Genomic DNA, 17,955 nt, shown 5'->3' with positions numbered 1-17,955 from the left:
GTGGAGAAAAGTTCAATGTAAATGGACATCGATTGAAACCTTATGTCACCAAAATGTTTGAGAAACAGGCTTCGACAATTCTTTTTGCTTAAGAAAAAAATTCTAAGTCGAGCTAACGACATTAGACTCAGAACTATATTTTCTTTTTGTTTGTTAATATTAGTAGTACTTTTATTACTATGAGTAAAAATAATAAAATAAATAAATAAATTAGATACTCTAATCTTTCTAGTATTGGGTATATATGTGTATATATATGTTACTTCAAAATTAATATGTAGAGAGTTATTATTAGCTATTAGTAGTAAGTCTTTTACTTTTTAACTTTGTTAAAAGAAATAGAATTTATGTACTACTATTAGAGTGACGTAGAAAATATGTATAGGTTTACTACTCTACATAAGTATTTTAATCTTAGTATATGTTTTTCCAATTAAAAAAAAAAGAGAAGATATTTTGAGCCATAACATGTCATGGCCTGTTAAGAACAAACAAGAGAACAGAAACATGACATGTTTTGCCTCATTTTGATTTTAAAAAGAAAAGAAAAATAATAAATAATTATAGCATTAAATAAGGTTTTAAGAGTAAGAAGTCTCTAGGCCCACATCTGATTAAACCTTTTTACCCCACCCACTTCACTTCACCTACCACCACCACAAAGCCACCATCCTCCCATACCAATCTCAGCCATGGCCATCATCTGAAGGTACTTTTCTTCTCCCCCTCCTCTAATTTCTTTAGCTACGTTAGTCACAATGTAAAAAGTATTCTCTTTTTTTTCCTCCATTTTCTATTCTCTTACTCTCTCTTATAGAACCACCCTTTTTTACCATCTTATGCTACTCCTCAAACCCTTTAGGCAAATAAATGACTTCCTTGAAGAGACCCCTGTTAGAATGTAGTTCAAGGGCCCCTAAAAAACAGCACCTTGATTCAGCACTATGGATAATCTCTGAAAAAAATCGGACTGTGGTTGAAGAATGCGAGATGGAGTTTTTGCCAACTGATGGAGAAAAGGCTCGTGAAATTCTTGAGACCATCAGATCTCTAGGTTGGTGTTCCTTTGTAAAAAGTCCAGGAGATTATGTTAGAGAAATTATCCTTGAATTTTATACCAACCTCAACAAGCTAGATAGGACATCAAAGGTGAAAGGTAAGACTATTCATTTTGACTCTAAAATACTGAACGATATGTATTCCTTGAATGATGTTGATGATGAAGATATTAGAGTCAAAATGAAAGAAAAATAAGGCACTTTTATGAAAGAAGCTCTAGACGTTATTTGTCCAAAAGGCGTAAAAATTAATGCAGGAACATCAGAAAATCCTTTGCATATTGCTTGTTCTTGTATGATCGAAACATCGCGCACTTGGGGCAAATTTATAAGTTCTCGTCTTATCCCTTATGCTAATGTATCAAATTATGATCGAAAAAGGGTTATTTTAATACATGCTATTCAGCAAAAAATGACAAATCAATGTTGGGAGAATAATCAGTGATGGAATGATCAAGTGCCATTTTAAGGATTGTAAACTTTTGTATTTTTCATCTACAATTACTCGTTTAGCGAGAATGTTTGACGTACCAATGGACAATTTAGAGAATGACGGAAAATACATATGTTGTTGAACAAAATTTTTTGAATAGCTTGATGCCGCCTTATTGTCTTGCAAGTCCACCTGTGATTGAGGTACAACGGGCAGAAACTTCGGGTACTTCCTCTTCCACAACTTCAACAGATATTCTTGAGTATCTTCAACAGATATTACAGGAACAAGCTGTAATAAAACAAAAATAGGATATCTTTGCAAAAACACAAGTAGTGATGGGAGCGAAAATGGAACGTGTTATGTTAGAGTTGGCAGATACTAAAAATAGTCAAAATTTAATTAGACAGACTCTACAAAATTATGTTTCTTACACGTCCCCGACTATGTGCTCAATGGAGAATTTTCTGTACAATTTTTTAATGCTATCCAGTGCTTTAACAATCCAAATTTTCAGCCACATTCTTTCACAGGTCCGGACAGCAGTAGTTTTCCAGATGCAGGTACTAGTTGGTGTCAAATTCCACAACTCTCAAACTCAATGCCGCTACCACCACTTGATCCCATGCCATTTAGCAATTGAGCATTTTTCTTAGATGTAACAACAATCAGTGAAATTGCTACTTCTAGCATTCCTATCCATTTCTTCAATGAAGAACCATCTGTTGCTACTCCACACATGGAAAAAACAATTTTGATATGGATCTTGATTTCTTTCATCATGATGGAACAGGTTTAGTATTGAGGGTGTTCATTTGGTACAATGAACGATTTAAGTGACGGGGAGTTGGTAAGTATTCTGCTCTATCTTTCCATGGTTCCAAAGATGTGGCTGAAGTTTTTGTATAAAGGTTATTATATTTTGTGGAAAAAAAAACTTATGGTTGCTTTGGAGGCATCTAACTGGAAGTTTTTTTTTGTTGTCTCGGTTATGTACTTTTGTTGTACTGACAAGCTATGATGATCTTGGTTGACAATCTAACAAGAAATATTTTTTGCATTAAATATTAATGGCCCATGAAGGATAGAACTAATGGTTTTTATGTTTTTGAAGGAAGAACTTTTGCACTCTTGTAGGTAAGATTTAGTGGTTGTAAATATATCTTAAATCTATGCATGTTGGTGTTTTTAGATGCTTAACTTTCATGTGATTTTTTTTACAAAATACTTATCTTTGTCATGAAAATGATGCATAGCTAACACTCATATGCACTTTGGTAAATTGCTCTTAAAGGGATTCTTCTCTTTTTTAGCAGTAAAATTGATAAACATTTAAGAAATTAAAAAATATGAAAAAATTTGCTTTTAGAAGATTTTGCACATGAATGACTTCAATAAATTTTTGACAACACTTCTGGAAGTGTTTCAAATCCATAAGAGCTTTAAGAACTTATAACTTTTGCCACTACTTTTGCAAATGTAAATAGTCTACTGCAATGAAACTTTGAATTTTTGAAAATAATTAAGACATGAAACTCATGATATATAGTCAATAACTAGAACTTGCCTCTATTGTTTGTCAAGGTGAAATCCTAGAAAAGTGCTGATTTTGGAAAATGAATTAGGCCATCTTTGGATCGTTTGAGCCTTTTTGTTAATCCCACCAAAAGAAATATATCCTTAGTACCCAAACTTTAAGCCTATACTTTTCTATTCATAAACCTTGATGACTCCAAAGCCAAAAAGAAAAAATTATTATATAACACCCTCTTATTATTTTTCCTAGTCTCGTGTTTAAGATAAAAAGGATGACAAATTGTATATATGTGTACGATCAAAAGGAATGTTGGACAATTAAGTTCCACAACATACACATTATCAACTCGTATCTTGTATATGTGTAATGAAATACATATCTTACTGCTCAGACTATTTACTTTTACTACTTACTGAGTTGGAGTACTCACATTACTCCCTGCACCTTGTGTGCAGATTCAGGTATTTCTAAACCCGGTAGCAGGTATTGATCGCTCAGAGGCAAAGTCATCGGAGTTTAGCAAGGTAGCTGCCCGGCGTTCGCAGCATAGCTTCTCTCCCTCTTGTTTTCATTAGACTATATTTAGTATATTTTGCAGACTTCTCGTTGTATTCAGTTTTTCGTAGATGCCCATGACTAGTGACACCCCGATGTCGGGCTTGTATATTATTTTCGCGCTGTTCAGTTAGACTTACATCATGAGATTATTTATTAATAAATGGTATAAAAATATCTTTTATTGAATAATGGCTAATTCGGGAGTTGTGTCGGCTAGCCTAGTTCCACGATAGACGTCATCACGATCGGGTCGATTTTAAGGTCGTGACAATTTAGCTTTCAACATTCGTACTTTTATAATAATATAGACTAGTAAGCACTTACGAAAAGTAATAAACTTTTAACTCCATAAACTGATTGTTAGTAAATATGTACGATTGTACGAAGTTCACTAATTAGTTTCTTAGAATAAAAAATATAATATATATAATATTCAATCCACTCATTAATAAATTTTTATCACAATTAAAGGATGAAATATGTTTCGAGTAGATGTATTTTCAAGTTATCTATATCTATCTATACTATATTAAAAGCACGAAGGCCCTTAACGAAATATCGTTCGCCTTTTTTACCCTTTAAAAATGAGTTTTACACTAGACAAAATAGTCATTTGTATTATTTTCCTAATTGTTAGAATTATTTTATACGTATCTCCCTAATATTTAGGAATTCGAAATCAATTCAACTCAATAATGAAACGATATGAAAACCCAAAAAATACGGGTAAGAATTTTAGAATAGGACTACAACACATAATGAGTTAATTAAATACGTAAAGAAAGATTCTGAGAAGATTTGAATTTAAAAATAAGGAAAGATTTTAAATATAAAATAGCAAAAAAAATCGATAGCTGAACTGCTGAAGGAAGCAGTTGTCTGCTTTCTCCACAAATATGGTTCGTATTGTATGCTTTCTCCACAAATTTGTCCAGTCTGTTTTTTTGGTTTTGAACGAAGCAATTGAAACCATGAAGATATTAAATATTTTGACAATTCTTTTGCAAGTGTTAGATGAATTACTTGTGAGTTATATCTTTTCGGTAGTTCTTCGTTTGCTTGTATGCCATAGTTATTTATTACAATAGAAGAACTCTTTTATTTACAAGTAACATTATGAAACTTATTCATTCTTCTGCCTCTTTTATTTAATTTAATAAATAAAATTATTGGACAAAAAGACCTATACAATATGTAAACTTAGCAAATTGATTATGCCCTTTCCTAAAACTTCTAGGAATTAAGTTGTCTATTACAAGTTAAAATTATTATTAGATGTGCTACTATTCCAACAGAACGTAATCATCTAAAGTTCAAACAAAAAATACCTTTGATGATTTTTTGGGAAGATTGTTGCCGACCATATAATTAAATTGAAGGTTTTTTCTTTACTTTTCATTTATTATTTTCGTTTTGGATCTTTTAGAGCAAAGCATAATAAGTAGGTAAATTATACTTTTTTATATTCTATTTACCTTTTATTATAGTTAATTATGTCAATGTACATTACAATTATAATTAATAATTTATTTTTGGTAGAACTAAGTTTAGGACTTTAAGATTGGATATAAATTTTCTTACTTTGATATTCCTTTAGTTTTGGTAAGTTGTACTCTTAAGTTGAGGAGAATTATACTAACAAGTTCCACGAATGAATTGGTTAGAATTTATCAATGCGATCTATACTTTAAAGAATTTAAAATTCGATTAACGATAGAACTAAGCCAACATAAAAGATACTAAAATTCGATGAGATTTAGACTTAGGTTGCCTTTTCTTTGTTGGATGATTTTGTTTGTGTTTTCTGTAATGAGCTGGAGAATAGCTTTTCAATAAAAAGTTTAAGTAAAACTCTTAAATCTTCAAGAGTTATATGTTATCGTTGAAACTGAAAAGGAATCATTAGGGGTGTTCACGGTTCGGTTTGATCGGTTTTTGATTAAAATCAAAACCACACCAATGTAATTGATTTTTAAAACTTTAAAACCAAACTAAATTAAATACAAACCATCGATTTGGTTGTTATTGGTTTGGTTTGGTTTGGTTCGGTTTTCGGTTCTTAGTAAGCTAATAATAAGTCGATAATAGTGAAACAACACTATACAATAATCTGAAAATAATTTGCTAAATTTATGCTTTTTATATATTTCTTCCGGAACTGAAAGTTTATTTACCTCTTTAGATGAAAAGAATGAACAAAAAAAGAAACTAAAGTTTGCTTTCTCAAGCTTTAGCCACTGCAGTCCTGCAATTTGAGTTTGCTTTCTTTACTCTTATGGTAGGATTTTTTTTAACTCTTTGTTAGGCAAAAGTATGTGCGGAGGGTTAGAGAATTAAAGTCTCTTAATGAAAAGAAAATTGGCCGATTCCTATTGTTTTGGGCTTAGGCAATCTTTTAAGATATAAGTAGGATAAATCAAAATTCAAAATAACAATTAAATTACATAAAATATTTAATATTATTTAGAAAAAAGATATTATATTGTATATAAATAATTATTAAATTTTGTATATAGTTAACCGGTTTGGTTCGGTTTATTTTTCGTTTTTTTATAATAGAACCAAAACCAAATCAAATATTATCGGTTTTTAAAATTTAAAACCATAACCAATCCAAATCAAAAAAATATCGGTTTACTTAATCAGTTTGGTTTGATTTTCGGTTTGAATCGGTTTTCCGTCAAATCGTGAACAACCCTAGGAATCATGATAACTTACAATGTTGAAGTGCTGAAATTATAAAGCTAAAATAAATTTAGGTTGTGAATACATCGACTAATCAGTGAGAACATATATAAGGCAATTTCTTCTTTTATTGACTTAGCTATATAAGATGAACATTCATTATTTTTAGGAATATGAATTTTTGTTTTATAACGTAAACACAAAATTATTAAATATTTAATATTTATGTCATATTTTAAAAATACTATCTCATTGAGATATGATATACGCGCAAGTCGCGTACCCAAAGACTAGTTATATTAAAATTTGTTAAAGGACGACTAACTTGATAGCAATATAGATAGGAGCTTTAATGTTTTTTTTATATTTGTTACGCATTTCTTTAACATGGTTATCTCCTCATAACATTTGTGTTAAGAGTCATAGTGAAGCGTGCTTCCTCAGAGTCGCCCTTGGCTATGTGATGAAATTCTAAAAAAGCCAGGGATGGATACCCATTACTCATTAGATGAGGGCCAGAACTGGTAGAATTTTTTATACCTATTAAAAACACATAAACGTACAGAGACTTTAGGGTGACAAAATCATATTCATATTAAAGTGACAATAAGTCTTTTTTTTTTCAGAAGTGATAATAAATTATGAACACTATACTTTACAGTAAAAGAAATTCCTTAATTAGCGGCAAAGTGGTACTTTGTTATCTTTAAAAAAACATCAATATATAAAAAATGTGCACCATAGGAAATCAAACTCATAAAAAACAGCTGAGTATAAAAATTTTGGCAATTAAAAATCGTCATCATTCCACACCATCAGAGAGTCTTTGCCGAGAAATTTTATTTTGAGTGAGATATGTTATGTAATACTTAAGTGAGGGCATTAATTACTTGCCAAATAGCACCTGTGGGACCCGCCATTAATAAAAAACTAAAAACAAATGCTCCCTCTCTCTCTCTCCATTCACCAAACCGTTCCCCTGTGCCCCAAACCCCCTCCCCCCTCCCAAAACCCCCAAAACCCGCTCCTCTCTCTTTCTTCTTCTTCCTCCTCCTCCCATCACCATATAGAAAAACAACCCATCTACTATTATCTTTTTCAGTTTCAAAAAGTATTTCAAGTTGCTATGTATTTCAGTCTTTAAAAATAGTTTGAACACCGTAGAAAATTAAACAAAGCTCATGATTCCAAACTTTTTCGGTATTTTTAAGTTTTCTAGACCTAACCCATCAAATTAGAAATCAAAAAAAAAAGTGAAATATTTTGTATATATACACAAGATTAGAGAGAAACATACACGTGCAAAAAAAAAAAAGTAACTTTTTACATTAGTAGATCGATAATTTTGGGAGGGACTATATTAATTTTACTAATAATTGTTGAACCCCAATGAATAAAAGACTCTTTCGTTCTTAATAAAGGACAAAGATACATGACTGTTGTGTTTGAATTTTTGAACATAAAGTTTCATTACTAGATTGTGAAATTGTGAAAAGAATATGGGGAAATTTGACAGAGGGGAGTGTATTGGAAGGAAGAAGAAAGTGGAAGAGAGAGAAGCGGGGAGGGGTGAAAGGGTGGTGGGGGGGACTGGGGAACGGTTTGGAGGAGAGAGAGGGAGTACTTTTTTTTAGTTTTTCATTAATTGCGGGTCCCACGGGTGCCATTTGGCAAGCAATCAATGCCCTCACTCAAGTATTACATGGCATATTTCACTCAAAATAAAATTTCTCAGTCTTTACCTATTAGCTATCTCCATCAATGCACTTGCGATATTCGCTAAATTTTTCTGCAGAACCAAAAGATATTAAATGTAAAACTTACATCTTCGTAGACAAAAAAATAATGTTTTCTTTGTTATAAATATATTATATTATGGATGTTCATTTAGTACTCTGTTGTAAATAAGCTTCCCGAAGAAGCTTATTCATATGAGAATCCGCCGTAAATATGTTTATCTACTTAGTACTCTATTGGAAATAAGCTTCCTGAAGAAGCTTATCACTTCGGTACCCGGTTATGGATAAACATTACCCCGGTAGAAGATTATCCATACCGGGTACAATGAGCTTATCCTTTCAGTACTCCGTTATGGATAATCATTACCCCTAGTAGAAGATTATCTATACCGGGTACAATGAGCTTATCCATTCAGTACTCCGTTATGGATAAACATTGCTCTCAGTAGAAGATTATCCATATCTGGTATAGTAACAGCTTACACAGCAGCTTGTAGTAGCAGCTTACACAGCAGTTTGCAGTTGCAGCTTACACGACAACTTCCTTTCTTCTATAAATAGAAGAGATTTCAGTTCATTATGTACATCAGTTTGAATTCGAATAATATATCAGTTTCTCTCTATACTTGTCTTTACTTTACAGTCTTTATTTTATAACACGTTATCAGCACGAGACTCTGCCATCTCGAGCAAATACTTTGAAAGTATTAGAGGTACGAACTTTCTTTTCCTAAATAATGTCAAATCTTTCTAAACTTGAATTTGTAGCCCTGGATATATCGGGCAAAAGCTACATGTCTTGGGTGCTTGATGCTGAAATTCATCTTGATGCGATGGGTCTGGCAGACACCATCAAAGACAAAAATCAGGCATCAAACCAAGACCGTGCCAAAGCAATGATATTCCTACGCCATCACCTTGATGAGGGCCTGAAAATGGAATATCTTACTGTTAAAGATCCAGTCATACTGTGGAATAATTTGAAAGATAGATATGACCACCTGAAGATGGTCGTTCTTCCACAGGCACGTTATGATTGGACTCATCTAAGGCTACAAGATTTTAAATCTATCAGTGAGTATAATTCTGCTATGTTCAGAATTATTTCCCAATTGAAATTATGTGGTGATAATATTACTGATCATGATATGTTGGAGAAAACTTTCACCATTTTTCATGCCTCGAATATGCTTCTACAGCAGCAATATCGAGAGATGGGATTTAAAAAGTATTCTGAACTTATCTCACATCTTCTTATAGCCGAGCAACATAATGAGCTATTAATGAAAAATCATGAAAGTCGACCTACTGGTTCTTGTCTATTCTGTGAAGTGAATGAGACGAACTTCCACCAAGCTAAACGTTGAAGAGGTCATGGCCCTAGTCGTGGTCATGGCTGTGGTCGGGGAAGAAACCCCAATCATGATAATAATAATGCACCACAGAAGCCTCCTCACCACTAGCAGTGAAAAAGGAAGGAACAAAAGCATGAAGCGGCTCAAGCACCAAATGTAGAAAATACATGCTATAGATGTGGAGGAAAAGGGAACTGGTCACGTACCTGTCGTATGCCAAAACACCTGGTTGAGCTTTATCAAGCCTCCCTGAAGAAGACAGAGAAAAATGCTGAAGCAAATTTTACTTCTGAAGATAATTTAGACTTCATGCATTTGGATGTAGCTGATTACTTTGCACTCCCAGAAGGATAAACAAGTCATGTAATAGGTAGTGAACCTGTAGAAATGTAAATATTTTAATTTTTGTTGTTTGTAATAGATAGTATGGTTATGTAATTATTGTACATAAATAAAAATTATGCTTTGATAATGATGTTTACTATAATATATTTTATTTATGTCATTTTGAAGAATATGGATAATCCTCAAATTATGTTTGGAGCAAAGACAAATCATGAAGATATTTGTGTTATTGATAGTGGAACAACTCATGCCCAAGGATCAGAAAAACTTTTCTTATTTGCATAAGGAAAAAGCAAATGTTTCAACAATTTCTAGTAATATAAGTTTGATTGAAGGCTCCGGAAGAGCCATTATATTTCTATCTAACTGAACAAAACTTATTATAGACAATACATTGTTCTCCTCCAAGTCCCGAAAAAACTTGTTGAGTTTTATAGATATCCGCCGAAATGGGTATCATGTTGAGACAATAGATGAAATGAACAGGGAATATCTTTATATTACAAAGAATATTTCTGCTCAGAAATGCATTGTAGAAAAGTTACCAACTTTATCTTCTGGCTTATAATATTCAAAAATTAGTACAGTTGAAGCACACTCTATCGTAAATCAGAAGATTACGGATTCAAATACTTTTGTGCTTTCGCATGTCCGTTTGGGCCATCAGAGATCAATAATGATGAGACGAATTACTAAAAATTCGAGTGTGCATCCATTAAAGAACCTGAAGATTCTTACAAATGACGAATTTTATTGTGATACTTGTTATCAAGGCAAAATGATCACTAGACCATCACCAATGAAGGTTGGCATTGAATCCTCTGCCTTTTTAGAGCGTATACATGGGGATATATCTGGACTTATTCACCCACCAAGTGGATTGTTTAGATATTTTATGGTCCTAATAGATGCATCTTCAAGATGGTCTCATATGTGCCTACTATCATCTTGCAACCTGGCGTTTGCAAATCTATTAGCCCAAATAATTCGATTAAGAGCACAATTCCCAGATTATCCTATAAAGGCTATTTGCCTTGATAATGCTGGAGGATTCTCATCTCAAACTTTTGATGATTATTGTCTATCCGTTGGGATAAAAGTTGAATATCCTGTAGCTTATATTCATACTCAAAATGGCCTTGCAGAGTCATTTATTAAACGCCTGCAATTGATAGCAAGACCACAACTTATGAAAATAACATTGCCCACTACCGTTTGGGGCCATGCTATTTTGCATGTGGCATCACTTATCTATCTCACACCGACACATTATAATAAATATTCTTCGTCACAATTAGTTTTTGGTCATGAACCAAATATTGTCCATCTATGAATTTTCGGATGTGCTGTATATGTGCCAGTAGCACCACCATAGCGCAGTAAGATGGGACCATAGAGAAGGATATGAATATATGTTGGGTTTGAATCACCCTCTATTATTCGCTATCTTGAACCATTGACAGGAGATTTATTTACTGCTCGATTTGCAGATTGTCGGTTTGATGAAACAAATTTCCCATAATTAGGGGGAGAGAAAAAGGAAATCAAAAGAGAAATTGTGTGAAAAGTTTCATCATTATCTCACTTTGATCCCCGTACCCCTATATGTAATCAGAAGGTCCAGAAGATCATCCATTTGTAGAATATAACAAATCAAATGCCAGACACATTTACTAATTTGAAAAGGATAATTAAGTCACATATCCCAGTAGAGAATGTGCCTATCCAAATTGATGTCCCCGTAGGACCATCTACTAGCATGAGAGCTAGTGAACCTAAAACACGCCTAAAGCGTGGTAGGACTTTGGGTTCTAAGGATCGAAATCCACAAAAAAAGAAAATCGACAAATGATCAAAACGATACTATGAAGGGATCTCTTGAAGAGACCCAAGATCTGATTTAGTTCTGGAGTAAAGTTTACTTTGGTCAACATTTAGGGTAAACGGACCCGGACCCGTGATTTGACGGTCCCAGAGGGTCCGTAGAAAAATATGGGACTCGGGCGTATGCTTAGAATCGGAATCCGAGGTCCCGAGCCCGAGAAATGAATTTTTAAAAGAAATTGTCTTTCTGAAATTTATTTGGAAATTTGAAATGAAAATGGATTAGAAAGCATTAGTATCGGGCCCGTATGTTGGTTTCGGCGCCCGGTACAGGTCTTATATGTGGTTTAAGCGCTTTCTGTTAAATTTGGTTGAAATCGAACGTCGTTTGACGTGTTTCAGACTTAAAACTCTAAATTTGAAAGTTTATGTAGTTTGAAGAAAAATGATGATTTAGAGGCTTGATTCATTGATTTTGATGTTATTTTGGCGATTTGATCGCTCGAGTAAGTTCGTAGGATGTTATTGAGTTAGTGTGTGTGTTTGGTTCGGATCCCCGAGGGCTCGGGAGTGTTTCGGAGGGGTGTCGGAGTGTTTTAGAACTTGGAATAATTGCAGAAGTTTTCAGTTCTGGTATTCTGATACCCAGTGCTATGCGATCGCATAGGCCTTCCGCGATCGCATAGGGTTAAAATCCCAGGTACACCATTTGTTCAATGCGATCGCATAAAGTCTCCCGCGATCGCATAGTGTGTTAGCCCAGCCTTCACTGTTTTGCTCTATGCGATCGCATTGCCTTATCTATGATCACATATCCCAGCCCCATTTACTCTATGCAATCGCATTCCCTCTTCCGCGATCGCATAGAACAAATTTCGCCCAGTTAAAATTTTTAAAACTTCAAAAACAGTAGCTACGGGACTCATACAAAAACTCACAAGTTTTCTTTTTCCCCAAGCACTTAGGAGTCCATTGAAGCCCCCATTCTTCAAGACCACTTGGGTTAGTAAATTCCCACTTATTTTCTTCATTTTCCATCATTAACTATTGAGTTCCTAAGCTTAAATCATGTAATTTAGAGTAGAAATTAGGGGTTTTGGGTGGAGTTAGGTTTTTGGGAATCTCGAGTGATTCAACCTCAATTTTGGGTCGGATCTTAAAAATAAATTACATATTTGAACTCGTGGGGTTATGGGTAATCGGGTTTTGGTCCGAGCCTCGTGTTTGGATCGTGTGGGCCCGGGTGTCGAATTTTGGTATTTTTGGAAGAATGCTAGCAACTTCATATCTAAGTTATGGGATTTTGTTATCGAGTTTTCATTAATATTATCAAATTAATTATGCCTAGATAACGTTGTTTCGGAGTCGGATTATAAAGGAAAGGCGGTATTTGAGGGTTGATTGCTATTCTTTGGACCGAGGTAAGTGATTGTTCTAACTTTGGCTTGAGGGAATAGGATTAGAGTGTTGTTTGCTATTTGCTAATTGTTGAGTACGGTGTATAGGCATGATGACGAGTATCTATACACCGGAGTCTAGCATGACCGTGAGTCTTATTTGTGTTTATTCGGATTTTGTGATATCTCTTCCTTGTTAAATTGATAAATTTCATATGATGTGAAGAGTTTGAGGAAGAATTATGATTTGTACATTCTTGGAGCATTGGCTCGAGTATATCATAAAGCGTGAAAGTATATGAAATGATTGAACCCCTTTGGAGCGTTGGCTCATGTGGTAAAGTGAGATAAGAGGCAAAAGTGAAAGAAAGAGAAAGAATTATCGAATTGTTCCCTTGCCGGGATGTTTGCCGTTCTGTTGATTATCTCCCATGCCGGGATGCTAAGATTATTGATATTGTTCGCTTGCCGGGCTTTAATTGTTTAATTGTGTTCCCTTGTTGGGATTTATATGTTTAATTGTATTCCCTTGCCGAGATTTCTTATCATTATTTGTTCACTCCCTTGCCCCCTTTGTTTGTGATTGTTGTTGGGTGAGGAAGAGCGACAGAGCACGAAGGGTGATACCGTGCATTGTTTGTTATTGTGAGGAAAGAGTGTAAAAGCACGAAGGGTCATTCCGTGCCATGTTTGAATAATTATGCACGAAGGGTCATTCCGTGCCTTGGTATGAGAGTTTATGTGAGGAAGAGCACGAAGGTTAATGCCGTGTACCTTATATGATTGTTTCGGTGAGAACGAGAGTAAAAGCACGAAGGTTGATGTCGTGCAACTGTTGATTAACCTGTTCTCCTTAACTGTTGCTATTGTACAGTTTCACTTCTCTATCTGTTGACTTTATATCTGAACTGCTACACCCCCATAGCATGCTCCCCCTCCCTCTTAGCTGTTTAAATTATGTGTATTCCCTTTTATTGCATATATCTGCACATGTTGTTTTTTTTGGTAGGCTCTGTCTAGCCTCGTCACTACTTCGCCGGGGTTAGGCCGGGCACTTACCAGCACATGGGGTCGGTTGTGCTGATGCTACACTCTGTGCATCTTTTTGCGCAGATCCAGGAGCAGCTTTTGGACCTCGGCAGTAGGATTTGATCGGGACCTGACTTCAGTCCAGGGACTTTCGAGGTAGCCTAGCTGACGTCCGCAGGCCGGAGTCCCTTCCTATTTTACTTAAATTGGTTCCCTTTGTATCGGAACAAAGCATTATGTCTTTTATTCAGACCTTGTTTGTAGCACTCTCTAGTAGTTCGTGAGTTAGTGACACCAGACCCTGGGTAGAGATGTATTTAGACTTCCACATTTGATTTCCGTTATCTAAGTTTAAAGACTTCCGCTTTTATTTAATTGTCTCGTTTTATTTATATTGTTGCGAATGTTATCAGCAATGTTTTAATACTTGGCTGGCCTAGCTCCAATAGTAGGCGCCATCACGACTCCCGACAGTGGAAAATTCGGGTCGTGACAATATATATATATATATAAAGCAAGAAAGTTACCATATATAATTGACATTATGGTTAAGCCAACTAGTAAGCTAATAAATGTCAATAGTATATGCTAACTTTATTCTATATTTGATTATTTTAGTTAAATACAAATATATATATATATATATATATATATATATATATATATATATATATATATATATATATATATATATATATATACAGAATTTGAATTAAAAGATAATTTTGAATTTATAGATAAAGTTCTAAAATTCCAATTTATATTAAAAATAAAATTTATCTTTTTTTATCATGTTATCATATGCAATCATGTTAGGAACTTTTGTTATTTTTTCTAATTATTTAAATACTACTTCGCCTCTAGAAAAAAAAACTACTCCATATAACTATAAAACTCTTTTACATTTAAAATCTTATAAGTATAGTTCTTTGAAACACTGTAGCTAGATTTGAATAAAACGAAATTCTTTTAAAATAAATTTAACATATAGGGTACACGTCTATATTTATCTAAATAACAAAAAAGAGTTTACAAAACCAAATAAAAGTTACTTACATATATAATAAAGTAAACATACATGTTGGAGAAAGATATATATATATATATATATATATATATATATATATATATGTAATAAAGTAAACATACATGCTGGAGAAAGAAACATCATAAAATAAGTCAATATTAAACAAAAGTTGTTTCTTTTTTCTTCTTGAAGAATATTTGTTTGAAGAGTCAATTTGCATAAATGGACATCAAACCAATAACAAAACTTTGGCTATACAATTGTCATCATTAATTTCAATTTAGCACATTCAAGGAATTGACGGGTATAAGCTGAAACCCTTTCATTTAGTTATAGTAAGGCCAATATTGCAAGGGTATAATATTTTTTTCGCTGAAAAATATTAGTTTTGAATCATTAGATTATGTGAAAGGTTTTTTTTTTCAAACTCAACAAGAGAGAAATTGGTTTCTAATTGATAGTTTCTATAGCGACTTTTAAAGGTAATAAAGAGTATATATAAAGCAAAAATTGGTATGACGTGAAATATATTTTTTAAAATGTAAACAAATTGTTTCGAAAAAACTCTTTACTTTTTTTAATTCAAAGATAATAAAAGATACGATATTTTTGAACATTAGTAGAGAGTTTTAAAATTATTATAATAGAAGTTATATCATGGATAAACTCAAAAAATCAAAATCTTATGGAATATTTACATAATATCCGGCCATATTTATTGTTTACTTTTTATAGCTAATTGTCACGACCCGGATTTTCTACCCTCGGGAGTCATGATGGCGCCTACTAGTGAAAGCTAGGCAAGCCAATCAACTGAACTATTTACCGTGTTTCCATTTTGTATCCGATAACAGTTTAGAGCCAACAATTAGATAACAACAGAATTGAACAAGCGGAAGACTGCATTGTAAAGATTTAATAATACTGCCAATACAAATCCATAACAAATCTACCCAAGACTGGTGTCACAACTTACAGACTGTCTAAGAGTACTACATATAAGGGTCTGAAAGAAATAAATATAACACTGTCTCTGGAAATACATGAAAGAAACAGGAATAGTAGGTAGAGGAGACGCCAAGGCCTACGGATGCCTGCAGGACTACCTCGGGTCGCCTGATGAACAAGAAACAACAATCTCACTATGGTCCGAAGTCTACAGCACTAGGATCTGCACAAGAGAGTGCAGAGTGTAGTATCAGCACAACCGACCCCATGTGCTGGTAAGTGCCTAGCCTAACCTAGGCGAAGTAGTGACGAGGCTAGGACTAGACTACCAAATAAACCTGTGCAGTTAAATCATATACAACGGAAAAGAAGAACAGTAATGTACAGTTAAGTATGGGAGGGGGTAACATGTTGCGGGGACATTGAATAATAACAGAAGAATAACTAATAAATATGAAGATCACCATAGTTCAATTGAAAATAGGAAGGGGAGATCATGCTGCGGGGTACAACAAGTATCAACAAGAAACCAACAATTAAATGTAGAGAAACCGTAACGCAGTTATCAATAAAATTCAGGAAAACAAAGACAAGTGCACGGCATCACCCTTCATGCTTTAACACTCTCTCACCAAAATATACGGCATCACCCTTCGTGCTTTAACACTCTCTCACCAAAATAATACACGGCATCACCCTTCGTGCTTTACACTCTTCCTCACCCAAGCAACAAACACAAGGCAAATAGGGTAAGAGAATCTATAACTTTAAAATAAAGTTAAGTAACAACAGAAAATCAGTAAATAAACGTAAAGAAAAACATAACTCAATTATCAGCAAGAATCAGGAAAATCTAGGACAAGTGCACGACATCACCATTCATACTTTTACTCTCGTCCTCACCATAAAAATCAATATAAACTGCATGGAATCACCCTTCATGCTTTTACTCTCATCCTCACCATAAAATCAATATAATCGGCACGGAATTGTACATCGTGCGGCATGACATCACTCTTCGTGCTTTACACTCTTCCTCACAAAATTATACACGACATCACCCTTCATGCTTTAACACTCTTCCTCACCCAAATAACAATCACAAGAAATAAGGGAGATGAAATAAATGAAATCACAATAAAATCCCGGCAAGGGAACAATAGTACAACAATCAAATCCCGGCAAGGGAAACAATATCAAACAATAACATTCCTGCAAGGAAGACAAATTCATGATTCTCTCTCTTCTTTCTTCTTTCACATTTACTTCACAACTCGATTCACAACTTGATCCAATGATCTATAATGTTCAACAATTATATTCTTAACTTGAGCCAATGTTCAACAATTCAATTCTAACCTTGAGCCAATGTTCAACAATTCAATTCTAACCTTGAGCCAACGCTACCGTGTTCAATTAACAATAATACTTCCACAAGTTATATTCCTCAATAGAAATTATCATATAGAGCATGAACAATACGAAACGAAATCACATTAATCATAGTATAAGACTCACGGACATGCTTGATACCAACGTATAGATACTCGTCACCATGCCTATACGTCGTACTCAACAAATAACACATAGCAAATAGGACACAACTCCTAATCCCTCAAGCTAAGGTTAGACCAAACACTTACCTCGCTTTGCAACCAAATCAAAATTCCAACAAGCCTTTGCCTCGCGAATTCGTGCCCGAAATTCTCAAATCTGGCAATAAACAATTCAAAATACTCAACACGAATCGTAGGAACTAATTCTATATGAATTTACAAATTTTCCGGATTAAAATCCGAAATTTAGCTCAAAAATTGCCTGTGGGGCCCATATCTCGGAATCCGACAAAACTCATAAAATCCGACAATCCATTCCGATACGAGTTCAACTATACAAAAATTATCAAATTCCGATGTCAAATGGACCTTCAAATCCTAAATTTCCATTTTTGGAAAACTTTACAAAAACCACAATTTCTTTCATCCAAATCCGAAATAAACGATGAATATTGATATAGATT

At 33.9% G+C, this 17,955-nt stretch overlaps 1 long non-coding RNA gene across 1 annotated transcript; it reads left to right on the top strand.

The window, feature by feature from the left end:
• Positions 1-606: 606 nt before the first annotated feature.
• Positions 607-3,761, top strand: LOC104215810 (uncharacterized). Its single transcript, XR_708315.2, has 3 exons — positions 607-1,156; positions 2,009-2,628; positions 3,484-3,761. It is a non-coding gene; the product is annotated as an uncharacterized lncRNA (long non-coding RNA).
• Positions 3,762-17,955: the final 14,194 nt, after the last annotated feature.

Source organism: Nicotiana sylvestris, chromosome 4, assembly GCF_000393655.2.
Source record: "Nicotiana sylvestris chromosome 4, ASM39365v2, whole genome shotgun sequence".
Lineage (NCBI taxonomy): Eukaryota > Viridiplantae > Streptophyta > Magnoliopsida > Solanales > Solanaceae > Nicotiana > Nicotiana sylvestris.
The sequence above is the reverse complement of the archived record's forward strand: the minus strand, read 5'-3'. Positions and strand labels throughout refer to the sequence as shown.